The 9,197-nt window shown below is 45.0% G+C and overlaps 1 long non-coding RNA gene across 1 annotated transcript; it reads right to left on the bottom strand.

The window, feature by feature from the left end:
- Window positions 1-4,201: 4,201 nt before the first annotated feature.
- On the bottom strand, window positions 4,202-9,001 carry LOC138443371 (uncharacterized). Its single transcript, XR_011258106.1, has 2 exons — window positions 7,659-9,001; window positions 4,202-7,048 (listed from the first exon to the last, which is right to left on the bottom strand). It is a non-coding gene; the product is annotated as an uncharacterized lncRNA (long non-coding RNA).
- Window positions 9,002-9,197: the final 196 nt, after the last annotated feature.

The raw sequence follows: 9,197 nt of genomic DNA, 5'->3' as shown, positions 1-9,197 counted from the left end.
GGACCTAACAGAAGCAGAAGATATTAAGAAGAGGTGGCAAGAATACACAGAAGAACTGTACAAAAAAGATCTTCACGACCCAGATAATCACGATGGTGTGATCACTCACCTAGAGCCAGACATCTTGGAATGTGAAGTCAAGTGGGCCTTAGAAAGCATCACTACGAACAAAGCTAGTGGAGGTGATGGAATTCCAGTTGAGCTATTTCAAATCCTGAAAGATGATGCTGTGAAAGTGCTGCACTCAATATGCCAGCAAATTTGGAAAACTCAGCAGTGGCCACAGGACTGGAAAAGGTCACTTTTCATTCCAATTCCAAAGAAAGGCAATGCCAAAGAATGCTCAAACTACCACACAATTGCACTCATCTCACACGCTAGTAAAGTAATGTTCAAAATCCTCCAAGCCAGGCTTCAGCAATACGTGAACCGTGAACTCCCTGATGTACAAGCTGGTTTTAGAAAAGGCAGAGGAACCAGAGATCAAATTGCCAACATCCACTGGATCATGGAAAAAGCAAGAGAGTTCCAGAAAAACATCTATTTCTGCTTTATTGACTATGCCAAAGCCTTTGACTGTGTGGATCACAATAAACTGTGGAAAATTCTGAAAGAGATGGGAATACCAGACCATCTGACCTGCCTCTTGAGAAATCTGTATACAGGTTAGGAAGCAACAGTTAGAACTGGACATGGAACAACAGACTGGTTCCAAATAGGAAAAGGAGTACGTCAAGGCTGTATATTGTCACCCTGCTTATTTAACTTAAATGCAGAGTACATCATGAGAAACGCTGGACTGGAAGAAACACAAGCTGGAATCAAGATTGCCGGGAGAAATATCAATAACCTCAGATATGCAGATGACACCACCCTTATGGCAGAAAGGGAAGAGGAACTAAAAAGCCTCTTGATGAAAGTGAAACAGGAAAGCGAAAAAGTTGGCTTAAAGCTCAACATTCAGAAAACTAAGATCATGGCATCTGGTCCCATCACTTCATGGGAAATAGATGGGGAAACAGTGGAAACAGTGTCAGACTTTATTTGGGGGGGGCTCCAAAATCACTGCAGATGGTGACTGCAGCCATGAAATTAAAAGATGCTTACTCCTTGGAAGAAAAGTTATGACCAACCTAGATAGTATATTCAAAAACAGAGACATTACTTTGCCGACTAAGGTCCGTCTAGTCAAGGCTATGGTTTTTCCTGTGGTCATGTATGGATGTGAGAGTTGGACTGTGAGGAAGGCCGAGCGCCGAAGAGTTGATGCTTTTGAACTGTGGTGTTGGAGAAGACTCTTGAGAGTCCCTTGGACTGCAAGGAGATCCAACCAGTCCATCCTGAAGGAGATCAGCCCTGGGATTTCTTTGGAAGGAATGATGCTAAAGCTGAAACTCCAGTACTTTGGCCACCTCATGAGAAGAGTTGACTCAATGGAAAAGACTCTGATGCTGGGAGGGATTGGGGGCAGGAGGAGAAGGGGACGACAGAGGATAAGATGGCTGGATGGCATCACAGACTTGATGGACGTGAGTCTGAGTGAACTCCGGGAGATGGTGATGGACAGGGAGGCATGGCGTGCTGCAATTCATGGGGTCGCAAGGAGTCGGACACGACTGAGCGACTGAACTGAACTGAACTGATGCCCAGGACTAGGATTCCTGGGTCATGTGGTAGTTCTATCATTGTTCTCCACTGTAGCTATACCAATTAAATTGCCACCAACAGTGTAGGCGGGTTCCCTTTTTCCCACATCCTCTCCAGTATTTATTCTTCCTAGTTTTTTTTTTTTTTTTGGCATGATGGTCATTCTGTTAAAATTAACTTATGAAACTTTTTCCACTTTCCTTTTACCTCTTTGCAGCACCTATTAAAATCCTGGTATGGGAACAGATAGAGAAATCAATAGAATGAAACAGAATCCAGAAATAGATTCCAATACATATGAGAATAATAAAAATAATAAAGGCATAGAGGGATAGTGCAAGCAGTGCTGAGATAACTGATTAACCATTTGGCAAAAAAATTAAAGTGGATCTCTATGCCACTTCCTATATAAGAGCAAGTATCAGATGCCCCAAAAAGTTTAACAGACACACACACAAAAAAAAAACTATATTCAATAGCTACACAGAAACATGAGTAAATTTTTTACATTTTTGGAGTAAGCAAGGTTTTTCTAAACATGATCTAAAACTCATAAGCCATAAAATAAAAGGTGAATAAATTTGATTCCATGGAAATTTAAAGCATCTACCTAAAATTAAAAAAACATAAACCCAAAAGTCAAACTAGGAAAAGTATTTGCCACACATGCCAGTCAAATGGTTAATTTCCTTTCATGAAGCATTTATGAGAAAAAATGAAGAAACAAATCAGTTCAGTTGCTCAGTTGTGTCCAATTCCTTGCAACCCCATGGACTGCAGCACTCCAGGCTTCCCTGTCCATCACCAACTCCCAGAGCTTGCTCAAACTCATGTCCATTGAGCTAGTGATGCCATCCAACCATCTCATCCTCTGTCGTCCCCTTCTCCTCCCACCTTCAGTCTTGCCAAGCATCAGGGTCTTTTCCAAGGAGTCGGTTCTTTGCATCAGGTGGCCAAAGTATTGGAGTTTCAGCTTCAGCATCAGTCCTTTCAATGAATATTCAGGACTGATTTTCTTTAGGATGGACTGGTTGGATCCCCTTGCAGTCCAAGGGACTCTCAAGAGCCTTCTCCAATACCACAGTTCAAAAGCATCAATTCTTCAGTGCTCAGCTTACTTTATAGTCCAACTCTCACATCCATACATGACTACTGGAAAAACCATAGCATTGACTAGACAGACCTTTGTTGGCAAAGTAGTGTCTCTGCTTTTTAATATGCTGTCTAGATTGATCATAGTTTTTCTTCCAAGGAGAAAATGTCTTTTAATTTCATGGCTGCAGTCACTATCTGCAGTGATTTTGGAACCGAAGAAAATAAAGTCTATCACTGTTTCCATTGTTTCCCCATCTATTTGCCATGAAGTGATGGGCGGATGCCATGATCTTAGTTTGTTGAGTGTTGAGTTTTAAGCCAACTTTTTCACTCTCCTCTTTCACTTTCATCAAGAGGTTCTTTAGTTCGTCTTCACTTTCTGCCCTAAGGGTGGTGTCGTCTGCATATCTGAGGTTATTGATATTTCTCCTGGCAATCTTGATTCCAGCTTGTGCTTCATCCAGCCCAGCATTTCAAATGATGTACTCTGCTGCTGCTGCTACTGCTGCTAAGTTGCTTCAGTCATGTCCGACTCTGTGCAACCCCACAGATGGAAGCCCACCAGGCTCCCCCATCCCTGGGATTCTCCAGGCAAGAACACTGGAGTGGGTTGCCATTTCCTTCTCCAATGCATGAAGGTGAAAAGTGAAAGTGAAGTCGCTCAGTCATGTCCGACTCTTAGCAACCCCATGGACTGCAGCTTCCCAGGCTCCTCTGTCCATGGGATTTTCCAGGCAAGAGTACTGGAGTGGGTTGCCATTGCCTTCTCCAGATGTACTTTGCATATAAGTTAAATAAACAGGGTGACAGTATCCAAACTTGATGTACTCCTTTCCCAATTTGGAACCAGTCTGTTGTTTCATGTCTGGTTCTAACTGTTGCTTCTTGACCTGCATGCCGATTTCTCAGTAGGCAGGTAAGGTGGTCTGGTATTCTCATCTCTTTAAGAATTTTCCACAGTTTGTTGTGATCCACACAGTGAAAGGCTTTGGCGTAACCAATAAAGCAGAAGTAGATGTTTTTCTGGAATTCTCTTGCTTTTTCTATGATCCAACGGATGTTAGCAATTTGGTCTCTGGTTCCTCTGCCTTTTCTAAATCCAGCTTGAACATCTGGAAGTTCACGGTTCATGTACTGTTGAAGCCTGGCTTGGAGAAGTTTGAGCGTTATTTTGCTAGCATGTGAGATGAGTGCAATTGTATGGTAGTTTGAACATTCTTTGGCATTGCCCTTCTTTGGGATTGGAATGAAAACTGACCTTTTCCAGTCCTGTGGCCACTGCTGAGGTTTCCAAATTTGCTGGCGTATTGAGTGCAGCACTTTCACAGCACCATCTTCCCGGATTTGAAACAGCTCAAGTGGAATTCCATCACCTCCACTAGCTTTGTTCATAGTGATGCTTCTTAATGTTGTAGCCACACATTCTGGGAAACAAACTCACTCAGAAGGACAATGCAGATAGTGGAGCACAGTTTATTACACCAGCGGACCCAAGGCAGAGTCTCCTCTTAGCCAAGGACCCTGATCAGTTTTTCTGAAAACCTTATATACCCTAAGTGTATGTGCCCAAACCCGCCTCCCCAAATTCCCTGAAACTAGTTTGAACAAAGGAAAAGAAAAATACAATCAAAGATAACCCATGATTCATTTGCCTTAAGCCTAGGTAGTTAACAGTGGACAATTATCAATAGGCTTGTGGTCATACCCCAATAAGCATAATAGAATCTATGATTCTATTTGGTTACACAGATAATTAGGGCATTCTTTTAGGTGATGGAGATCTAGGTATGAGCCCTGGGACTCTTCCATCCAGGGGGCCTGGTTTTCCAGTCGATATGTCATTTCCATAGGTACTGGGCATATAGCTCAAAGTCCACAGTCCAGCCCAAGATGGAGTCCTGCTTTCAATGGAGCCTGTCCTGTCTGTTTCCTCCTTCATTCCCCCTCTTGATGCTCTTATCTCATAGTATGAGCATCACTCATAGGGATATATTGCACCCTGGATTTCTGACCACCAATTTGGGAGAACAACACCAACTTTTGGGTTACAAAGTTCATAACACATTGTAAAATGAAAGGTCCACAAAGCAGAACTCTCAAGGCAACTATAACAATGGTAAAAATAGTTTTCCACCAATCACCCTTCTCCCAAGTTAGGACCAAAGTCCAGAAAGGAATGTTTTCATTTGACATTGCTTTTACCTGGTTTTTCATGTCATCTAAAGCAGCTGATACATTGCCAGATAAATCAGGAATATGTACACAGCATTCAACCTTAATTATAGCACAGGTCCCTCCTTGAGCAGCTGTGAGCAAGTCCAAAGCCATTCTATTTTGAATTACTGCTTTTCTCATTTGGATTTGTTCTTCATTTAAGGTTAGGATGGCTTTAGCACTATCTAGTTGTCCCTATAAAAGGTACGAATAAGGCAGCAATACACTCATACCATTGAAACACAGACCTTGTCTACATAGCTTGTAAATAAGGTAGATTTGCCGGGGCTTGTTGTAGGTTAGGCTTTATGCTGCCATGGGCAAAAGCGAATCCCAGTGGGCAGCAGCCTACCCAGCTGCTTGGTAACTAAGGCCAAAGGTTAGGCCCACAAAGCCACTGCGTTCCGCTGGGCACCACCCAGCAGATTCCAGGGTTGTATTTCCAATCAGAACGTGGCCAGTGGATAGACTGGTTGGGGTGGTGTGTACCTCGAATGTTCGTTTACATTGTTTGGGGGATAGATACTCCATATATTTTAGTTCTTCTGGGTCTAATGGATGGTCACCAAACCCTACCCTTTGTTCTTTTTTGTTCTCAGCATATAGCAACAGGAGTAATTAATTGACCCTTTTCTGGGGTCATCCAGAAATATTCATCCCAGACTTGGCAGAATTGTTCAACATACCTAGAGGCCTGTCCTCCCTTGCTGAACAGGGAGCTTTTTCCCTTTTTGTTCTTTAAATATGAGGTATAGGCTTTTGTTACTTCTATGGAGCTGGTGTTTACATCAAATGTAACACCATGACCCGAGTCTATTGACTGCAGATCTGGCTTACACCAAGAGAGCAGGGAGAGATTATGATTGACAAGAGAAAGGAAAGTGTCTTTTTGTCATCCCAGAAAAGAGCAGAATGGTTTAAAATCTCCACCAAGGAAGTCCATCCATCACAGAAGAGGCATAGCCCCACATACACAGCAGTTGGAGGTGTTGTGGAAATCTGCATAGGAATGTGTCCATGAGATGAAAACATTGTCCTGAGTTGAAACGGAAGTTAAATTCAAAATCACGTTGATGAGGCCAAGTGGCAGGAATTGATTATGCGGCTTCATCCTGAAGGGGCTCGTCAGGGATCTTCTTTTCCTTCTTCTTCTTAAGGATGATCTTAGTCTCTTGAGAGCCAGTGGGGTCCCACTGCACAGTCCACTCAGCATTTTCTGAGTCTGCGTGGTATGTTCTCTTCATCCTCATGTGGTGGATTCAGGGAGTGAAACCTGCAACTTTAACTGCAGTAGGGCTGGATAGAACAACAGTATATGGACCCTTCCAATGTGGGGCCAAGGAGTTGTGTTTCCAGTCCTTGATACACACCTGATCTCCAGGCACAAATTCGTGAGTCTGTTCCCCAAGGGGGACTGGCACCCTTTCTTGTACAAACTTAGTTACCTGATTTATTACCTTCCCCAGTTGTTCCATCTGCTGTGAAATCTCATCTCCCCTTACCTGAGGCAAATTTGTTGACACCTGTTTTATTATGGGAGGGGCCTCCCGTACACAATTTCATGAAGAAAGTAGCCATGGGACCGTGAGGTCATCCTGAGTCTGAGCAGAGCCGTCGGAAACAAGCCCACCCAAGAGCGCTCAGTCTCCATGATCCACGTGGAGAGTGTCTCTCTAAGTGTCTGATTGGTTCCTGCCACCATCCCAGAACTCTGGGGCCTATATGCTGTGTGTAATTTCCACTTGATGTTTAAAGTTTTGCTTACTTGTTATACTAAATCAGCTACGATAGCTGGGCCATTGTCCAATCCAATGCTGGTAGGAAATCCAGATCTGTGAACTTCTCCCTAGGCAGGCACCAAGCTACTTCTGATGCTCTTTCAGTCCGGGTAGGAAAATCTTCTACCCATCCCAAGAACATACATACCATGACCAGCAGGTAACGGTAGTGTCAGTGAGGCTTCATTTCAGTGAGGTCCACTTCCAGGTGTTAAAAGGGCAGCGTGCCTTTTAGCTGAATCCCCAGAGGTTTCTGTCTGTGCCAAGAGGCAGCATTGACCTGTGAACAGGCAGTGCAGTTCTGAGATTCTGTCCTGCATAGGGAAGAGAGGCAAGGAACCAAGAAATAGTTTCAAATTAGCTCTTCCAGTTTATCATGTCTCCTGCATTGCAGGCAGACGCTTTACCATCTGAGCCACCAGGGAAGCCAAGTTTATCATGGCCTAGGTGGGTCACTTGGTGTGTTTGGCTTACCAGAGTGGGTGCCAGCTCCTCTGGTATCAATAATTTGTCACTTGGCAATTTCCCACCATCCCTTTCCAGTCTTGATGGCCCTTTCCACTTTGACTAGTTGGTTTGGGGCTTCAGTGTATTTTGGAGATTCCAGTGTTAGCTCTGGCAGCTCCGCCAATATGAGAGCTTTAATAGAGGCTTCACTTGTCACTCCCAAGCCCTCGGCTGCTTGTTTAGCAGTCTCATCTGCCAGTCTATTTCCCCGAGCCCAGGGAGTATCCTCTTTTTGATGTCCTCAGCAGTGTATGACTGCAACCCTTTCTGGTTCCCAGCCAGTATCTAATAGGGTCTTAATTTCTTCCTTATTTTTAATATCTTTTTCACTAGCTGTCAAAGGCGTCTCTCCTTATACATAGCCCTGTAGTGTAGCAAAAGCATACCTGGAGTTTGTGTAAATGTTTGTCTTCTTACCTTTTGACAGCTGGAGGGCCTGGATTAGAGCATATAGTTCAGCCTGTTGAGCAGACCAGTGTGGTGGCAGAGAGCTAGCCTCAGCGATGGTTTCTTCCATGACCACTGCATATCCCAACAGTCATTGTCCTTGTTTCACCAGGCTGGTGCTATTGGTGTACAGGACCAAATCTGGGCCCGGGATTAGCTGGTCTCTCAAGTCAGGTCTGCTGGCATAAAATTCTTCTAGGATTTCCCTGCAATCATGTGAGGGCCCACCTTCTCCCACAGGAAGGGGAGTGGCCGGATTCAGGGCCTGACAAGGCTCAATAGTAACATGGGGTTCTCACATAACAGTCCCTGGTATTGAGTAATCCAGGATGTTGACAGCCATTTATGGGGGTCCCCTCACAGGAGAGTGTTGACCTCATGCAGGTCTTTTATGATCAAATCTTGGCCCAAAGTCAGCTTGGTTGCCTCCCAGACCAGTAAGGTAAATGCAGCAACTGCCCGTAAGCATCCCAGCCACCCAGTGGCAACATTGTCCAGCTGATTAGAGATAAGCCACGGGTCTGTCCCATTTCCCCATAATCTGGGACAACACTCCCATAGCCACTTTGTCCTTTTCAGTCACGTAAAGAGTAAATAGCTAAGCAAGGTCTGGCAGGGCCAAGGTGGGTGCTGACGTAACTGTTCCGGGTTTGAGTTATATTACCTGTGGGACTTGTTTTGCAAGCCTTGGGGGGTTGTCTTCTGCCCAGACCTCAGGGGATTGTTGAGCTAACTCTCTTTCTGGACTGTTTAGCCCATCCGGTTTCCCTTCTGGGAGATCGGACAACCTCCATTCATCTTGAGGGGTTACCGAGAGGAAGAGTAAATAGGTGGTTGAGCCCACTCGAACAGTGGGTCTTTCGTGGGAGGAAAGGTCACTTGCGCCCCCAATTTAGACAGCAAGTCTCTTCCTAACAAAGGTACTGGGCATTCAGGGATGTATAAAAATTCATGAGTCACTTGGTGTCCCCCCCATCTGACATTTTCAGGGTAGGCTAGAGACACAGAGGCTGCGTGTATCACCATCTGAGACCCAGCAGCCTCTGGCTCTGCTGCTGCTGCTAAGTCGCTTCAGTCATGTCCGACTCTGTGCGACCCCACAGACGGCAGCCTACTAGGCTCCTCTGTCTCTGGTATTCTCCAGGCAAGAACACTGGAGTGGGTTTCCATTTGCATGAAAGTGTAAAGCGAAAGTGATGTCACTCAGTCGTTCCCGACTCTTAGCGACCCCATGGACTGCAGCCTACCAGGCTCCTCCGTCCATGAGATTTTCCAGGCAAGAGAACTGGAGTGGGGTGCCATTGCCTTCTCCGGCCTCTGGCTCTATTGGCATATAAAGTCTATAGGACTCGCACAGTCTTTCGCAGAACTCAGAGGGTGATTCGCTTTCCCTTTGAATCACTTGGGAGGGTTTTGCCATACTCATAGCTTTTCGGGCCCCCTCTTGAGACCTTGTAAAGTAGCCACCTGGTATCTCTCTAGGTGGCCCCCCCTTCCTCTGTGTTACAG

This window comes from Ovis canadensis, chromosome 7 (assembly GCF_042477335.2).
Source record: "Ovis canadensis isolate MfBH-ARS-UI-01 breed Bighorn chromosome 7, ARS-UI_OviCan_v2, whole genome shotgun sequence".
Taxonomy (NCBI): Eukaryota; Metazoa; Chordata; class Mammalia; order Artiodactyla; family Bovidae; genus Ovis; species Ovis canadensis.
The sequence above is the reverse complement of the archived record's forward strand: the minus strand, read 5'-3'. Positions and strand labels throughout refer to the sequence as shown.